Source organism: Limulus polyphemus, unplaced genomic scaffold (assembly GCF_000517525.1).
Source record: "Limulus polyphemus unplaced genomic scaffold, Limulus_polyphemus-2.1.2 Scaffold1887, whole genome shotgun sequence".
In the NCBI taxonomy this organism is placed as follows: domain Eukaryota; kingdom Metazoa; phylum Arthropoda; class Merostomata; order Xiphosura; family Limulidae; genus Limulus; species Limulus polyphemus.
In genome coordinates this window covers 59,505-78,709 of record NW_013667497.1, presented here as the reverse complement: position 1 = coordinate 78,709, position 19,205 = coordinate 59,505, and the positions used below count along the sequence as shown (strand labels likewise).

Below are 19,205 nucleotides of genomic sequence, written 5' to 3'. Positions count from 1 at the left end.
TAATTACCTCAGATCACATTATACTAATTATAATTACCTCAGATTACATTATACTAATTATAATTACCTCAGATTACATTATACTAATTATAATTACCTCAGATTACATTATACTAATTATAATTACCTCAGATTACATTATACTAATTATAATTACCTCAGATTACATTATACTAATTATAATTACCTCAGATTACATTATATTATCCAAGTACTGAAAACTTGTTTTTGTTACATTTCATTTAGTCCTTGGTATTTTTGTACTGATGGCAAAGTTGCTAAGATTATTTGCTGCAGTCCCTAATTTTGAACTACTAGTCAGAGAGAAAGCTGCAAATCAGCAGCACCATACCACCCATTCTAAGGATCTCACTATCACACTTATAACTCACTCAGTTTAAATTGCATAAGAATATTTTGTTGTATCACAAAGGTTTGAACCTGGCATACCAGCTTCAAAATACAGAGCTCTAACATAGGTCCAAGCCACATCCTGTTCCTTCAGAGTTTGATTCCTGTACTCAATTGAACTTAAAAAATTTTCTTAGCACTTATGATAAGGTTGTAGCAATTGGGTATCAATATTGTCATGGTTATTAGTCTATACGATCACACGTCAAATTATTAGTTATTAACCCATTAACTGCGGCAGGAGCAGCTCAGTTGCTGTTTTCTGAATTACAGATAAAACTGAGTTGCCATCAATCACAATAAAATGGTAATTATCATCATTCGCATAGTTATAGTTATATATGTGCGGCTAAAGGATATTTCTGTTATTCACAGCTGAGCTATAGAACTTCAATGACGGAAATATCCGTCATCCGCAGTTAATGGGTTAAGTATGTATTAGAAAACAAGAGGGAATCCTCAATAGCCATGACACTTGAAATTCTTTTAGGCAGGATTAAAGTAACCTAGGAGACCTTTTTTTTTAATTTTTATTAGCTATATTTTTGTGCACCAGTAATACCAAGAGTGGGGCACATGTATACCCAATTCAATTTTATTACTCATTAGGATCTCTACAAGCTTACCCTCAAATTGAAATTCTTTTAGGCACGATTACAGTAAATTAATCCACGAGGCCTTGGGTATGGTCAAAATATATCAATCAAAAGAGTTTGACCTCCTGACTCCCAAACTGTAATTAAATCTCAAATTAGTCAAGAGATGATGAAGCTACGAGCTAAAAGTTTGCACTTGAAAAAAAAACACCACCAAAAACACTCCGAGACATTCTATGAGCCGTTATGTCTCGGCTAAAAATGACTAATTAATAATTAGGTTTAGGTGAATGTAGAAGCTACTAACCACAACAAAGATGAAGAAATTTATTATTTTCCAAGACTTCTATATAATAGTGTCAAGCTTATCAATCTAAAAATAATAATGATTACAATAACAGCTGAACTTCTTATGAATCAAATATCAAATGATATAACTGAAAAACTTTACATGTAAGTTTATCAATTAATGACTATAAAACACCCATTATGGATAGTAGCCTATATGAGTACCTTATAAATTAGTAACTATTTGTTTTATTACTTGATGCTAATTACCAATTAGTTTATACCTTCCATTTTGAATGTTAATTTAACCAGTAATTAGTGCTTAGTAATAAAAAAAAAAAATCCTAATTGATAATTAGACTGGTGATCATAAAAGTTACTAATAATGACAACAACTGATATTTGATTGCCAAGATCAAAGTTATTTTTCTGTTATAAATTTCATACTTAAGAGTTGTTTCTTTTCATTGAACAGCAACTGGTGTTAAATATTTCATCTAGCACTATACTACCACTTGCTAAAATAGTTTATCAAATCACTTTCTTTTCCAATGACATTAGGTATTAAAGCTTTATGTTAGATGAAACTTAAATAATTCACCTTGGTTTTTCAGTCGTATTCATCTGTCTTACAATATCTTCCATCCATAGCATCAGGTCTCTAACCATATTGAGGAAACGGAATAGGTCACCAGTATCTGCTAATTTTGCACGTCGAGTCTCACACATTGTGAGTAGTTTTTGCCAAGCGTTCATAACCTCTGCTTCTCGACCAATAATTTCAAGTACTCTCTCTCCTGCATAAGATGCTTGCAAGTTTGCAGATTCATCCTTGATCTGCTGCACCTATCACACATACAAAGAAAAAAAAATCTTATTAGACAGATTAAACTTAACACTAATAATATTCAGACAAAACAGTTTCTCCAAATAATCCCTGTGACACTGCTCTTCAATTACCAAAGTTAAATATAGTTATGTTTATACTAATCAAATGAGTAACAGCAAAATTTAATTCTTCTATTTTATTTCTCCAAATTATGTATTTTTGGATAAATACACTTAAGCCTAACTAACAAACAGAGGTATAACACAATAACTATTCACTTACTGCAATTTCAAGAGTCTGCAAATCATGTTCAAAACTTGCATGTTTCCTCAGCAAGTTGGATACACTGACAGCATCACGACCAAGCTCATCAGAAATGGCATTTTGTTTTTCCTACAAGCAGATGCAAGAGTTCACCAGCTTAGTGTTCTAGTTAAAAATAGTATCATAATATACAAGTCATAGGAACTAGAAATGAAAGAAACTTTCACCTCACCTAGACATTGCTTCTTCTTATCCTATGTTCTAAAATAATATCAAACTTAGATATATAAAACTGTTTCCTCTGTAACTTAAGACTGTTCCTTTGAAAATGTTTAAAATACTCCACAAAAATAATTTATATATCTACATATATAAAGATGTAATGCAAATCATAAAAGTGATTCCTTACATGAGTTGTGCGGCCACAAAAACTTTTCAAGAATTTTGCAGAATACATCTATAAAAGTAACAAGGTATTAACATATTCGAGAAAAAAATCTTAAACAGACAGTTTACACTAAAACTGCTGTCATTTTATTGCTGATTTCTTTCGTTGGTCACATTAATTTTATAAAAACATGTACCTAATAAAGAAAAGATTTTGAAATGAAATGAATATGCTCTTGACAATTGGCATGTCCAGAGGTGAATTTAAAACATTAAACAATTAAGATTATTCTCTATCACTCTCCAAAATGAACAATAAATAACAATGTAGGAGATGAAACAAAATTCTGAAAGAAAAAGACATTTGTTTTTACCAAAATGCGACTGTAAACATCTTTGCAATCATGAAAGAACCTGTGCAACTGCCATGAAGCAGCCAACATCTGAGTTCGTGTGTCTATAAGCTCTAGTAAGTCAGCCCAAGCTTCATTGACAGTATCTTTCCATTCAGCAATAGTGGCACTATCAGAATGACCTATACTGATCAGCTTGTCAGCATTCTGGTTGAACACTGCTACTCGTTCAGAACCAATAAGTTCGGTATCTCGAGCGAAGTCTTTAAATCTTTCTCGTAGTGTCTAAAGAAACAGTAAAATCTATCAAAATCTATGCAACTATTTTATGAAAAAATATTTTTCAGAACAATGATAATTTTTTTTGTTCAACTGTATTAGGCTAGATATAATTAACTCTGTTCTTTCAGTTAAATCACAATGAATACTTTCAGTTGTTTACATTATTTGCCTCTTTAGATTTTATTATAAATGGTTAAGTAGAAGAGTTTGAATTACTTTAATATTTATTCACAAGTAAGAAATAAGCATTTAAAACATCAAAATATTAAACCTTTTTGCTCACATTAGATAATGCATTTTATACATATATAAAGGTGTGAGCTGCAGTTTGCAGAAACATCAGCTTTTATCAGTTCAGCTAGTATGGTTAATTAAATCCTTGCCATGTCTTCTCAAGGCACATAGGACTGGTACTTTTGAGTTCCAGTTGCAAGTGGCACAAGCAGAGGAGAATGGTTATCCATTACCCCTGGATGGAATGCTGGTCCAATACTTGCAAGTTAATCCCAACTAGCAGCCAGTTTTACATGTCTTTTGTAGTGATAGCTTAGCGTAGAATATGTTTATATGTACATCATTCCAGTCATTCATAGTATAGGAGTATGAGGCTCTCTCACTTTTCATTATCATATTTCTATTTATATAGTTTCCATGGGTAATATTCTCTGTAGATCATTTAGCTGGACTGATGAAAGCTGATATAGCTTTTGGTCATGGTATGAAAATTGTTATTCAATACTGTTGTATTCATATTTTAACCTACATTAAGACATGGTTAACAAATCTCTAATGCTAAATCTGGCTAGAGCTAGATATCCAAAAATGTTTGTTTTTATGTAAAAAATAGAAAAAAAGTTAAGAAAGTACCTTAGTATTCAGAATTTTCCATAATGTAATTATAACCACATCTTACAAATAATGCCAACAGTGCATTTTCTTCTCACCAAAATCTCACCTACAATTTTACTATGCATTACCGTAACATGATCGTAATCTTGTCCTAGCTCTTGAGACCCTGCAACAACTTCTCGTTCAGCTATCCACTGCATCAAATCGTCCACTTCACGGTTAAGAGAGAAGAGTTTCAAGGCTTCATCCAGTTTACCACGTCTCTCAGAGGCAAGATCTTTCAGCCCGGCATACAGTTTATCAATCTGAGATTGTCTAATTGCAATTTGGTCACTGTGATAAAATACAATTCACTAATAATAAAAAACTGAAATAATCTATATATATAGTAAACAAATAGTACTTAACAAGAAGGAGACCTGCCTGTAATATACTGCATAAACACAGAATTAGTAGATATTATGGCAAGGAACTGTTAACCAAACAAGCTACAGGCATGTTAACAATGGGAGCACAATGTATATGTAACTAAAAACTAGGTAAGTATAAAACTTGTTCTAACATATTTATTGTACTTATTGTAGGAGGTTAGAATTTATTATAAAAGACTAAATCCGTAACGTGCCTCAGCTATCTAAACGTGACACAAAAGAGATAAAACCTGATTAAGTAATTAAAGAATATGAATAGTGCCTTATAAAACAAATACTCTTTGAAAATGCATAAAATTAATTCTTATGTTAATATATCTTAAGTAGTACTTTAGGTTGTGTATTCTTAATGAAAACAAAATTTATTTAAAACTTTATCAAAGGTGATAAAACTGGTTTAAAACAATCAAATACATACATATATGATAGTATGAAGAGATGTAGAAAAAAACAAACAGAACTATAATTGGTTACTTTAGATGTTGTTTGCTGAAATTTCTTTTTTTTCTCTCTGAAATAGGAATTACATCTTTTAATAATTGATGTTCTTGCAGTGTTATGAATTTGTTAATTTGAATCTTGGGAAGTGATTGTGAAAATAATATTTAAGGTTAATTTAAATTAATTTCGTTTGTTTGCTTTGAATATTTTTCACAAAGCTAAATAACGGCTAACTGTGCTAGTCATTCCTAACTTTAACTGACAAACTAGGGGGAAGGCAGCTAGACAACAATACCTACTACTAATTCTTAGGCTACTCTAATAAAATAATGGGGATTGTTTGTTTGTAATTATGCACAAAGCTACACAATGGGCTATCTGTGCTCTGCCCACCACGGGTATCGAAACCCGGATTCTAGCGTTGTAAGTCCGCAGACATATCGCTGTGCCACTGGGGGGCTAAAATAATGGGATTTGACTATCACCCTTATAATACACCAACAGCCCCAAATTGCAGGAATACAATTTTGTGGCAGTGGGATGGAAACCATGTAGCCTTGGATTCAGAGTCCAACACACTAACTACATGGATACACCTAGATAATCAAAAATAGAAAGCTTTTTTTTTAGCTGGTATTGAAATATATCATACCTAACATAGCAGCTGTTGTTTAAAAAAAGTTGTAGTTTATGAATTTAGAATCTGAAGGTTCTTGTGTCCCGATAGTTCAAACTGTATTCTTGTAAGATGCAGCTCTTACAGACTTTTAGTACCTATATGGATGATCATCGGTAATCAGCTGTTTAGCAGTGTCTCCTAACTGCTTGACTGTATCTGCATAATTCTCTACAGCACTCTCCAAGGTTTCGTGCTTTTTCATCAGGTTCTGAGCACTGATTTCATCTTTGCCACGGTCATCTACCATCATGTACAACTCCTGCTCACTCATCCACACCTCTGCCTCGGAAGCATCGAAGTAATACTAAGAAATTATAATGACACCACCATCTGTTAGGGATAACTACGAGACACACTTAAAACCAGTTATCAGATATTCTTTATCATTAAGAATAAGCTTATTTTTATGTATATACAACAAAATACTGTCTTATAATTATACTAAAAACGGAATGAAAACCATTTGCTCAATTTTTATGATAATTTCTTTCAACAGGCTCTAGGTGAGTGCGTGTTGATAATCATACACAAAGATTTACATAATTTTGCAAAAGAAAATCTTGATATTAGTTATACTAAACCTTTAGGTTTTCAGACAGAAAATAACGATGTATCTATTTAAGAAATTGTACAATCAGAGATGTTTACAAATGTCAGAGTAATTAACTGGATTACACACTGCTGTAGCTGTTTCAGGGAAAAAGTTTAATTTACATATACCAAAACTGTATGCTGGTGCTATTATCTTTGCTTATGAAAATCTCAATGATTCATTTCCATCATATAAATATGTAAAGTTTCACTTTCCATGCTTATTTCCTTATGTAGTATTTTTACATTTAATATCAAAAACTGTTAAAAAATTCTAGAAAATGTACTAAATTTCATAGATGTGCATCTGAGTATATTCATTGCTAGTATTAACCTAGAGGAATAATAAAAATACATTTGTTTTTTTTTTAATTTTCTTTAAATTAAACATGACAACAGTTCAGATTATACTTATATGCAAACATATTATACAAGATCCACAATTTTAATGTGAAGAACAATCCTAAGTTCTATTACACAGATATGAAGCCAAAATGGCATATCTTGAAGCTAAAAATTTTACCTTAAATTTATCAATTTATTTACGTTTATATTTAAATAACATTTAAAAAACAGCAAAAAAATGTAGCCTGCTTAACCATTTAAAGACCAACCTTATGTTATTTGGAAACCATAGCAATCTAAAAACAGCTGGCCACCAAAAGAGTATTTAATCATATTAAGAAAAATATGTAAATATGCTGTTTCTCTTCTTTAATAAAATCTTAAAGACTTATGCCATCTGCTGGTCCATAAAAGGACACATTTTCACAACCAGATTTCAACTTCTTCATATAACATACAGCTTTGGTTAAAGCCTGAAAACAGCCTATAACTGAGCCATATATCTATCATTCATATTAATTAAACCAAAACAAATTTAGGATTTCAAAGTGATGTATACAAATATTTCATGTAAAGATAAAGTAATCTAATATTACAGTAGACCATGTTTTTTAATACAGGAAAGAATAACTTGTGTGTACCTGGTGAGCTTTTTCTGATTCTTCCAGTTTATTTTTACGAATATCCATGGCATCTATCAACTGTTGCCACAAGGCAAGCAGCTCTTCAATGAGACGTCCAAACTCTTCAGAATCTTCATGTCCTTCCTCAATTAGTTTCTGTCCATTTCCACAAACATTCAAGATTCTTGGTTCATGATTATCTATTTCTGTACGAAGTGACTGGAATATATGTACCAGAAAGAATGAATATAACATAAAACCACTCATTTTCTCCAAACAGTTTGCGATTTTTCCCCTACCACTCACTTCAATAAACATTTAACATGTATATAGTTCAAAAATAAAGAATACATTACATGTAAGTTCATTTTCATACAATGATACAATTTTTACAATAAAACGAAATGAAAAACTTATAGATTTATTATCAAGTTGGACAACCTTATTTAAGTGTAGTAACAGATACAGTACTTTACAAAATGAGATAAAGATTAGAGATAACAAAAAAAATAAAAATTAAACAAATATAAAACCATATCAAAGTCCACAAGTGAAGAAGCAATCACTCTTTGGGAAAGCTTTCTGGTCATATATTGGCCTTTTATAATCAATTTGAAGTTCTTCACTGAGCTATTTTTCTTATAGCACGTAGATGGATAGATAAATAAACATACAGTAACATATAAACAACTTGTTTCAAAACTTGAACAAGATATAAGCCAAGACATATATATATAACACATATACACCAATTGCTAGTGGGAAACACATCAGCATCATATACAGTTAGTACAAATCATCCATTATATTCATCACAGTTGTACTGGATAATAATCAGTGTCTAAGTAAAAAGAATATACAGAAAAGAAAAACGTTTAGCAGCTGAAAAAAAGGTATAAACCTGGAATAAAATAACGAACAAAATAACATTCAAAAGGCAATGGGGATATCCTGTTTCTTCAGTTAACTTTCAAATCACAATTCAAAAAGTTATGTAAGAAAATTAACAATACCGAGTAAAGCTTAGGTACTTATACCCATAACATCTCAAATGTTGACCTTTCTTTCATCACCACAAAACCAAATTAGTTATGTATTGCTCATAAAAATGTCAATCATTACATTTAACACTTCAGATTACCACCCTTTCTCAGAATTAACAGTAGGCTATTGATTTAAAACAAATCATGGATAGAACAGCACATGATTTAAAGTATAACAGGCATACTAGTTAACACGTGTTTTTGTTATATATATCCAGAAACTATATTCCTACAAAACTTAAGTAATGCTGCTCAAAATGTAAGAGAAGTTCAATATCAAAAAATATATTGTATAGAGAACATACACACAAAAAATATGTATAGAAGGCATCCCCACCCCCACCTCAAAAAAAGAATTTTGGTATTTTAATTGCTAACTTAGTACCATATAGTAAAAAAACACATAAAAGAAAATGCTACAAATTATAGTATATCACATACACTGATGATTTCATGTTACAAAGTAAATTAAATGACCTTTTATCTCATTGAAACATACAAAGCTAAAAAATATGGCAATACACTTAGTTATACTGTTACCCCACCTGATATTTTTTCTTTAGCATTTGCACACTGAAGAGACTATTTCCATAGTCGACTGATGAAGCCAATGGGATCTTCTCTTGTATCCATATCTTCTCATCCTCTACGTCCCTACGGAATTGGTAGGCTTCCTTCTTTTTCAATAACTGCGTTTTTCTTTCTAGCAGTGGGGCCTGGAGTCGTTCGAATCTATAAGACAAAATATAGCAGGCAGTCGTTGAAAAATTTGTATTACAATGAAGATTATAAAAAATAATTTGCTATGTGATGTTCATTTTAAACAACACAATATTCAACAGTAAACCATTAAAACTTGTATACTGAAAAAACTGATACTTTTAATATTTTTACAAAAATATAATAAGAGTATGCTTTACCCTGTAATTATAAGTTTTTGTGTTTGTTGCTATGCCCATCACAGAGATTGAGTCCTGAATTGTGGTGTTAAGCTTTTAAGCTTACCACTGAGCTTTGTGATAAGCTATTTAAGTAATACACACATAATTACTTAGCTATGTTTTACTTTTACATATGGAGTCTTAAAGAAAAATTCCTACAAAAATACAAATGCTGAAGTTTCAATAAAACAGGATTAAAAGCTGGTTAGACACAGATAATGAAGTTTGGGATGAAAATAAGCTCAGCTTGTCAAGATATTAACCCATTAACTGCGGATGACGGATATTTCCATCATTGAAGTTCTATGGCTCATCTGCGAATGATGGAAATATCTGTCAGTCGCACACATATATAACTATAACTCTATGCGAATGACAAAAATTACCGTTTTATTGTGATTGATGGCAACTCAGTTTTATCTGTGAGTCAGAAAAAGGCAACTGAGCTGCTCCTGCCACAGTTAATGGGTTAAGGAAAGAGTAGGGATGAATTTTATTGCAGAGATTTAGACAAGTAATGGGTATGATTGACTCCTAAATCACTGAAAATGAGCCAAAATATGGGTAACAGAATCCACATAACTAGAAGAAATCAAAATCATAAACAAAATTGATAACCAATAAAAATTGAGAAACTAATTTATGGGTTAAATAAAAAAAGTCCATTGTAGTTACTAAAAGAAGCCTCATTATTAAATCCACATCATTCAAAACTAGGCAAAACAAATAGGGATAATAGGAATATTTTTTCAAAAAATTAAGGGAACTATAGTAAGTAGAAAAAAGGAACAGTTACTAATAAATTATATCGCACACATAAGTGAAAAAAATTATTATAAAAGCATCTACTAAATAGGTTTATTCATAGAAAGGTTCATGAATGATAAAAAACTATTTGAAAATGCAAGAAACTGATAACTAAACTGTAAAAATTTGTTCATTTTGGTTTTAATGTTTATAAAATCTTTAAAATTCAGAGCCGCTAATCTGAAAAAACAAAAGCTGCATAACCTAATACTCTCTACCTCCACAAGACTGAAAATGTTATCCATTAATTAAAATTTGTATGGAAAGTTTGTTAACCCCTAACAGTCATCTATCAGGCACATGTTTAGTTTTTATACAAAATCTTCAAGTAATGAAATCACGTCTCAACTAAACAGTTCCAACTCTTAACTGAAATAGAGCATTTATATTAGTAAATAAGTATATGAAGCCTGGACATATAAATATAACTGTGCTGGAGAAGGAAAAAAAAACATGTTAAAACTTAGGCCTCTTTTAAGAATTTTTTTAAAACTGGGTGGAAAATATACTCATATTATTTAAACGTTTGGCCATGTAGTTCTATTTTCTTGAGATAGGTTTGCTTAATCTGCAAGTAATGGAGATTGAAGTTCAACTGCCTTTTTTGCCCCTTCAATTTTAAAGATCATTTTTTAAGAAGATAAGTCCTTGAAATGCACATAAACGAGGAAGATTTTAATTAAAAGAAATAACTAAGTTAAAATTATGGCAGTGCAACTAAACATTAGTTAACTAAATGGATGAATTTACAATTTTTTCAAAACTATTTATTGTCTTTATGTACAGCTATGTAAAGTTTGGTCATAATTAGAAAATATCAGAATTATTTTAACATTTTTCTTAGTAATAAAAGAAATAACACTAACAATAAACTTGTTTCGATATATTTGTGCATCAAACTAATTTCTCTGATATCAGACTTTTTGACACTTCATTCTGTTTACTGTGGTGTTTTGACATATTTTGTTTAATGTAACTCAGATGTGCCTAAATCAGTTAAGGAACCAATCATACCAAATATGATACCCGGAAAGCACTTAGTACAAAAAAAATACTGATGCGTACCTTCCAAAGACACTAATGATATTTTTTTATAAATTTATATTTAGAAATATATCCTGGCAAGCTCAAAATTCTAGCACACAGCATATGTTAGCAATTTGATCAAAAATTCTAAAATCAAACCTCATTCAGTGATGGTTAGTATTAACGTTTCTTTTTTGCATTATTTCTAGTTAACTCTGAAACAATTAAATAAACACAGGAATTTTATATTGAGTGATTTTGTTTTTCCCCAGTGTATGTTTAAATAACACTCATGGTACAATGGAAAAAATCTCAACCACTGGTAGGAATAATGGAAAACAAGAAGTTGCATTACTAAGCTACGTATTAAAAGCAAAGTTGTTAGACTGTAAAATCTCGTGTTCATCCCAAATATATTTAAAAATTGAAAAGAGTGAGATAATTTGTTGTGGTTTCAATGGTTAATCAGTTACAACATTTACCTGTCTTGTACATAAACCTTCTTTGCCTCAATACCATCACCTTTATCTGGATCCATCTTCTGTAAATACTCAGCTTGATTCCCAAGTTCCAACACTTGTTTGGTTTTTACTGCCATTTGAGTTTCAACCATCTGTAATGAAATATCAATAAGCTATTAAGACAAATAGAAAATGTCACATATTTTTTTTTTATCATTGGCTATGACTCTTGTTTCTTATAATATTTACACTGAAAGTTTAAGAATAGGTTACTTTATGTGGCATGACCATAAACTCTCACTGCTAACAAATCTTAAAAGAATATTTATAATGATAATTCATGTAAATTAAATGTTGGCTAAAGGGTTTGTTTGTTTGAATTTCATGCAAAGCTACACGAGAGCTATCTGGGCTAGCCGTCCTTAATTTAGCAGTGTAAGACTACAGGGAAGGCAGCTAGTCATCGCCACCCACTGCCAAATTTTGGGCTACTCTTTTACCAACAAATAGTAAGATTGACTGTCACATTATAATGCCCCCACGGCTGAAAAGGCGAGCGTGTTTGGTGTGATGGGGATTAGAACCTGCAACCCTCAGATTGCAAGTCGAGCGCCTAACCACATGGCCAAGCTGGGCCTGGCTAAAGGGAGCTGTATGTTTTAATGATAATTCTGAGATCAAAAGGTAAGCCTACACCAGCTATTAGAAAGTTTTAAGGACATTACAAAGTTTTCTAGCATGTTTGAAAGTAGATTATATGTACAAGGGTTAGTTAGAAAGTGAGTAATTTTGAGAAGGTACTAAATTGATTTCATCAAGATAGAGGGCGAATCAATCAGTGTGTTAGCTATCATGGTTACTTTGTATAAGTAAGTTGATTTGTTTTATATTAGTTAACTTCACTTGTAACGTTGGCCTACAACAACCTTAATGCAGTACAAGTGTTCAAGTTTTTAAAAACGTTAAAGGAGGAAATAAATAAATTTATTATTATTATTACATGGACTGGACATCTTAAAAGACCAAAGAATTCAGCTAACTTATAGTTCACAAACTTACTCATAAAAACTTAAGACAATTTTTAGACACTAGAAACATCTTTTTTTTTAAAATCACTATTATGAGATTTTGCTTTAACCTGCTGTTTCTGTAGGATGATGTTAACACTGGTGAGATCTTGGCCTGTCTCAGCAGTCAAAACTTGGTTTTCGAGGTCAGTTATCCAGCTGTCTATATCATCACAGGTCTGCTCATAAAGAACTTGTCGATTAGCATCAAAAAGTTTGTCTCCTTTTTCCTTTGTTGTTTTTTCCAAGGTTTCAAACTGCTGAGCTAACTCCTCAATCCGTGGTTCAATGACATCTTTCATTTCTGGTTTGTCTGCAATTAGTGCTTGGCCAGCCTAAAAAAAAATGTGTAAGAATATTTAGACCACAAGTTTTTACAGCTATCAACTAATTAGACTTCACAAATTAAACTAAACAAGAGTAAAAGTACTCATGCCCAGTTATCCAATATTCCTACTGACCTACAGTTTGTTTTCATGCATATTATAGGAATCGAACTCAAAGATGTTTACAGAATAACTGGTGAAAACGAATTTATTGACTGAGCACAACTTGAACCTCACTGACAAAATGAATAAACATGAAGTTAATACTTTTTTTTAAAAGAAATATTTAGTTAAAAAATTTAAAAACAAATACATAACAAATTACTTCTTACATTCTTATTTGATCAATAGGTTTTTAGAATTATTAGCTACACTTGAATTCTGGCATTGAATGTTGAAATACTTTAACATGTGCAATAATTGTGTACAAATTAATTATAACTTTCATATGTATTACCTCTTCTAACTTCTCAAGCTGGGGCTTGTTTGATGCAACTTCAGCTTCAAAAGCTTGATGTCGAGTCCATTTGCTGTGAACTGTCTTTGCACTTCGATAAGTTTCATCTTGAGCAATGATGTATTTTTCTTGCATCCAGTTGGACAGCTAAAAGAAACAAAAAGTAAATTAACAGACACCTTAATACAGACTACACACAACCAATCACACAATATTAATCCCCTTTCTATGGCAATTATGATTACTTCAGCAGGGGTGCAATACATGAGGTATCCAACTGCACACACATATTGCAGTACAATAAGCTCAGCTCAAAATGATCAAAAAGCATGAAACCAAAGTAGTACAAGATAAATACAGTATACTGATTATATTTAATATATACATACCTCATCACAGTCTTGTAAGAACTGATGTAATTCCAACTGATCTTTGAGTTTATCCATCTGATTAACAGCTTGTTCACGATTTGCATTACGTCTACGGATAGATAAAAAGTATACAATTACAAGTTTCAGTAAATGAAGTGAAATAAAATTTTACATTCGCTGCCATATTTTAGCAGATTTAGAACATCTGTTTAAGTTATTCAAGTTAATATCTTATTATTTTTTTAAAATGTAAACTGTTCTTAGTTATTTCTATATATTTTAAACCTATGTTTTATGAACAATGGTGAAAGAGTAAATTACAAGCAAATTGAAATATAATGTGAGAAAAAATACATATCTCATTTAAAACATGGATATCTTTCTCAGTCAGAAAGAATTTCACACTACTTAAAATCAGTTGGACAATGTGAAAATTTAATTTCTCAGCTAAAATATGTCTTTTGTTTCCTCATGCGAGTTAAACAACTTGAAAATTGTGTGTAAAAAAACTTCATAGTCTGAGTATTTTGAGTATATGGAAGTTTTAGAGATTCAAATACTTTTTCAAATACTCAGCCTATAGCTGAGTGTATGAAGTAAAAAACAAACTTTAGATTATTTTTATTCTTTAATTCACCTTACATTTCCTTCTACACTTAATCCAAATGTATATATCTTTTCTTCTTACTTTACATGTTATTCTAAACTTCATTATATACAAAAAAACTTCTTAATGAATATTGAATATTTAGAAAAATCATCAGCATATAATAAAATATTTTATTAGTTTATGCTGATATTAATTAAGTATAAAACATGTAAGAAAGTTATATATTACAGGGGTGTGATGTCAATTGCAAACTATAAGAAAATTTATTTCCTGTATTATAAGGGTTCATCACAATTCTGTGAGAACAGTGCCTAATTAAGTTTAAGTTCAGAAGTATTTAAAAGAGATGTTATTCTAAATCCTACAAGAACAGTTCGTCAGAGGAAAAATTTAAATTTAACTCGCATGTATAATCAAGACTTTTAAGTCAATTAATACAAAAGTAAGTAATAGATTCAAATAATCGGTAAGATTTCTAAAGTTTACATTTTTTCATACATCTAAAGTAACTAGAAAGAAATTCAGAGGTGCTTGTGTTAAGTTTTATTACATGGCAATACCCAGTCTTTTTTTTTTAATCAGTTATTATTTTCACTCTATACACTTTTTCCCCTAGCTGTAAGAGAGCCTCAAAACAAAATCTTCCTATGGGTGATGTGATTGTTTAAGAATGGAAATGGGATTCAGTTTACTTTTAATGGAAGATATTTTTAAAAACAGATATTCTTCTAAAACTAACAAGTATAACATTTTATTTCTATTTTCTTCATAGCCTCTTGAAGTTACAGTTCAATGTAATTGACTAATAATATTAGAAATAGTTATTTAATGTTAACTAATCAGTCTCACTCAGTGTGCAAATACATAGTTAGACAATTAAAGCAATAACATCCAAATAAACACTTCATTACTAAAATTCAACATAAGTAATTTTAAGCTATATCCCACCTGTCGTTAATATTTTCTGCCTTTTTATAAATTTTGTCAGCTTCAAAATGACCTTCATCACATAGTCTCTCTGCAAACTGGACAACTGCATTGATTTTCTCATCATTGGCTTCCATGGTGGTAAGAAAACCCTCATGACGTTTAATGAAGTTTTCTGCTTGTTCAAGGTTGGCCTATAAGTGCCAGTAATTATTATATGTTAATACAAAATGTATTTGTACACAGTAATTAAACTAAACAAGGTCCAACGGCAATTTGAAAGACACGGATTTTACTCACAGTTTGCTGTGTAATATGGCCAGTAAACTTTCTTTACATGTGTCTAAAACAATCAGAAGGTTCTCTATATTTCTTATTTCAGAGAAAACTCTGATTCCCTAAATTAGAGATATTACATATAATTGTTTCAAGTGATTTGTTTCTTCGCACTAAAAAAACATGAAATCAAGTCTTTCACAAGAGGTTCAGAAAGCAGTATAGATGTCAGTCAATAATGAGAAACATTTTCAAAAACAAAAATGTGCTTACGGGGGTTTCATCTTTAGAAAGGTAATGTTCCTGCTGATTGAGAAGTACTTCTGCTTGTTTTGCATCCCGCAGGAACATCTGCAGGTTCAGGTTTTGAGACAAAAGCTGAAGCCTATTCTCCCACATCTGCAGTAGCTCTGTCCAACCATCCTGAAGAGCTCGTAAACGCTTAAATAGAAGAAAGATGTAATTAAGCTAACTATAAACCATACTATAGAGAAGCCTGAATTTACCTATAGTTTTTTTACCAGTAAAAGTTTTTGTATTTAACTTGCAAAATCTAAGCTATAACAAAGAATAAAAATGTTATACAAAATTTCAAATTCTATAATACAATAATACACTACTTATAAAATAAATAAATAAAAAAATAAATAAATGAATTTAAGTATTAATAACAGTTTCAAAATACTGCTTTTCTCAACACCTGAAAATCCTAATTTTGTTCTTGTTTCTTAAATATCTCTCACCTCACGAAGAAACATGTACTGTGGGTCAGTCTGGTCTTCGGTGACCTGTTCTCCATATTTCATCATCTGATTGAAATCATCTGTATAGTTATCGATTTCTTCTTTGATTTGTTGATGCCGACTAAGAAGAGTTTCTGCCTCAGCTAGACTAGAAGGTATATCTTCAGATGCTACATCTGTCTGGGTTTTGGTTAACCAGGCTTGGAAGTGGTCAAGGTCACGCAAGAAGCGATGAAGGTCACCTGCTTCCTCTAGCTTGGCATCACGGTCTTTGAGCTTCACAGAAAGTCACAAAATGAGAACTATACATCAGAATTAAGAAAAAAATTTGTGCAAATAGAAATCCCCACCCTTTTTAGTTCTAATCATATAAGAATCATCAGTGTGTACATGCAAAATATAGAGCAGGTACTAAAAAAATTCAGTACCTCCGTCGTGATGTCTTTTTTATGTATTTTATAGAATCTGAATTAAAATCTGGATGCACAGTGCATTTATTGTAGTATAAAAAAATGTGACAAATCAATTTTTAATATACATTATTCTACAAATGTATAAAATCAATTTTCTAATTGAAAGTGCATACGTGATTTTCATTTGTCGCTTTCGGGACAATAAAGAGTTGTCACTCTTTTGGAAAGAAAATTTGTAATTTGATATACATTTTTAATTCCTGTAGATATAAAAAAAAAGAAAAATTAAAGCACCACAATGTGTATAGTTAAAACATATCCCTAAAGGTGAATGACAATAAAATAAACATCTGAGGAAAATCATAAAATAAGAGCAAGGGCTCAACTTATTTGCTTTTAGTAATTTTTATATATTTGGTTGTATGTTTATGTCTGTTTAGTTTTTATTTATCCCACTCTTTTTTTTGGTTATGTTGTAGCAGCACTTATTTAATTAAATTAGCCACACACATACACATATAATTTATCTTCTTCCTACACTATAAATGCATTACTTTAAATAAAAAATAAAATTTAAAATAAATCTTTGACTTGTATAAAAATAACTACAAAGCTTAAATTCTATTAAATTATTTTTTAACATTTCAAGTGCAAGATACAGTAACCATAAAATAGATTATCTAAAATAATCCCTACCAGTTGAGTCAGTTGCTCCCAAACTCCCTTTATCTCTGCTATTCTTACACGTATTGCTTCAGCTTCCTGAAAAATATAAATTAAGTTCATTTTAAAGTACATGTACAATAAATTAATCAGTTTTAACAATAAAACAATACAATGCACAACATGAAATCACATTTGTAAATAATAATAACGAACCAAATAATCATCCTTACAAAAGTACAGTGTTTTGACATCAGATCTTCCCAAGTTTGGCTATATATATATATATTTATATCATACTTCTAAAATTTAAGAAGTACAACACCACAATTATTATAAAATTTAACTGAATGTGCACAGTTCGGTCCAACAGACCAACTCCTTATTGGAGACATAACGTTACTATAATTCCAAATTTATGAAGTATATCTTCAAGAAATGTCGTAAGCTGTTAGCCAACAATACAAAGCTGTTGTAAATAAAAAATCAGATGCGTTACTAAAGTTTTTGTATTAAAGATATGTCTGTGAGATACCAGAGTCAGTCTGAATCACACTCTGACAAGTCAGAGTGCAAGGTGATGTTCATATGAAGAACACAAATACTTTTGTCCATTTTACAGTCTGCAACTTGTATTTGCATAACCTCTACAGTCTCTTATTTGCATGTTTTTTTCAGTATTCCTGTATACTGTGTCCGGCATTTTCTAAACTGTAACATGAAATGTTTCAAAATCTGCAATGTGACATGTTGATAACTCTGATAACATACCATGTTAAGTGGAACACTGTATAAGGTCAGAACATGCAAACTTTGATCCCCACCTCTAAAATGTCAATATCTATTTTCTTCTTTTATGAATACCAGCTTCTTCATAAACATACTAAAATCTTTTTTAAAAATGAACACAATTCATAGAAAAAACAATTATCCTGATATAACAATGGTAATTATACTAAAGGTTTTGTGTTGCATAAACACAAAAATTACTCAAAAATACTGTCAAGTTCTTATGCTGTCAGTGGGGAATGCAGCCAACTGAGTTTGTTTATTTGAATTTTGCACAAAACTACCTGAGAGCTAACCGTGAACAGCCAACTGAGAGCATCATTTCTGTACAAGATGACTTTTAAATTAATGGTTTTTAACTTCATTACAGAAACTTTAAAATAGTTTTCATTACTTATTATTTAGAGAGAAAAACAGGGAACAATAATAACCACTGTGTGTCATCTTGAACAGGTTCAAAGTTGATTTTCTTTACTATTCATAAGAATTTCAAAAACTGTATAAAAACCTTCATTTCACAAATACGAATTTACAGTATGTTTCTGAATCTTATGATAACTAATGGCCATATCTTTGTGCACAGAGAAATTGAATGAAGTTCACTTTTTAGAGATAGTCGAAAAATGTAAACAAAAACAAACAGGACGGTATGAGATCTATTTAACTATATAAATGATTCCTTTGAGTTATAATTATATTTATTATGGAACAACATGAAACCAACAAAACCTAAAGTATTAAAGAAGAACATGAAACCCACAAAACCTAAAGTATTAAAGAAGAACATGAAACCCACAAAACCTAAAGTATTAAAGAAGAACATGAAACCAACAAAACCTAAAGTATTAAAGAAGAACATGAAACCCACAAAACCTAAAGTATTAAAGAAGAACATGAAACCAACAAAACCTAAAGT

At 30.7% G+C, this 19,205-nt stretch overlaps 1 pseudogene; it reads right to left on the bottom strand.

Annotated features, from left to right (window-relative positions):
- The window catches only part of LOC106465258, a 104,268-nt pseudogene that overhangs the window by 33,013 nt on the left and 52,050 nt on the right, over window positions 1-19,205 (bottom strand).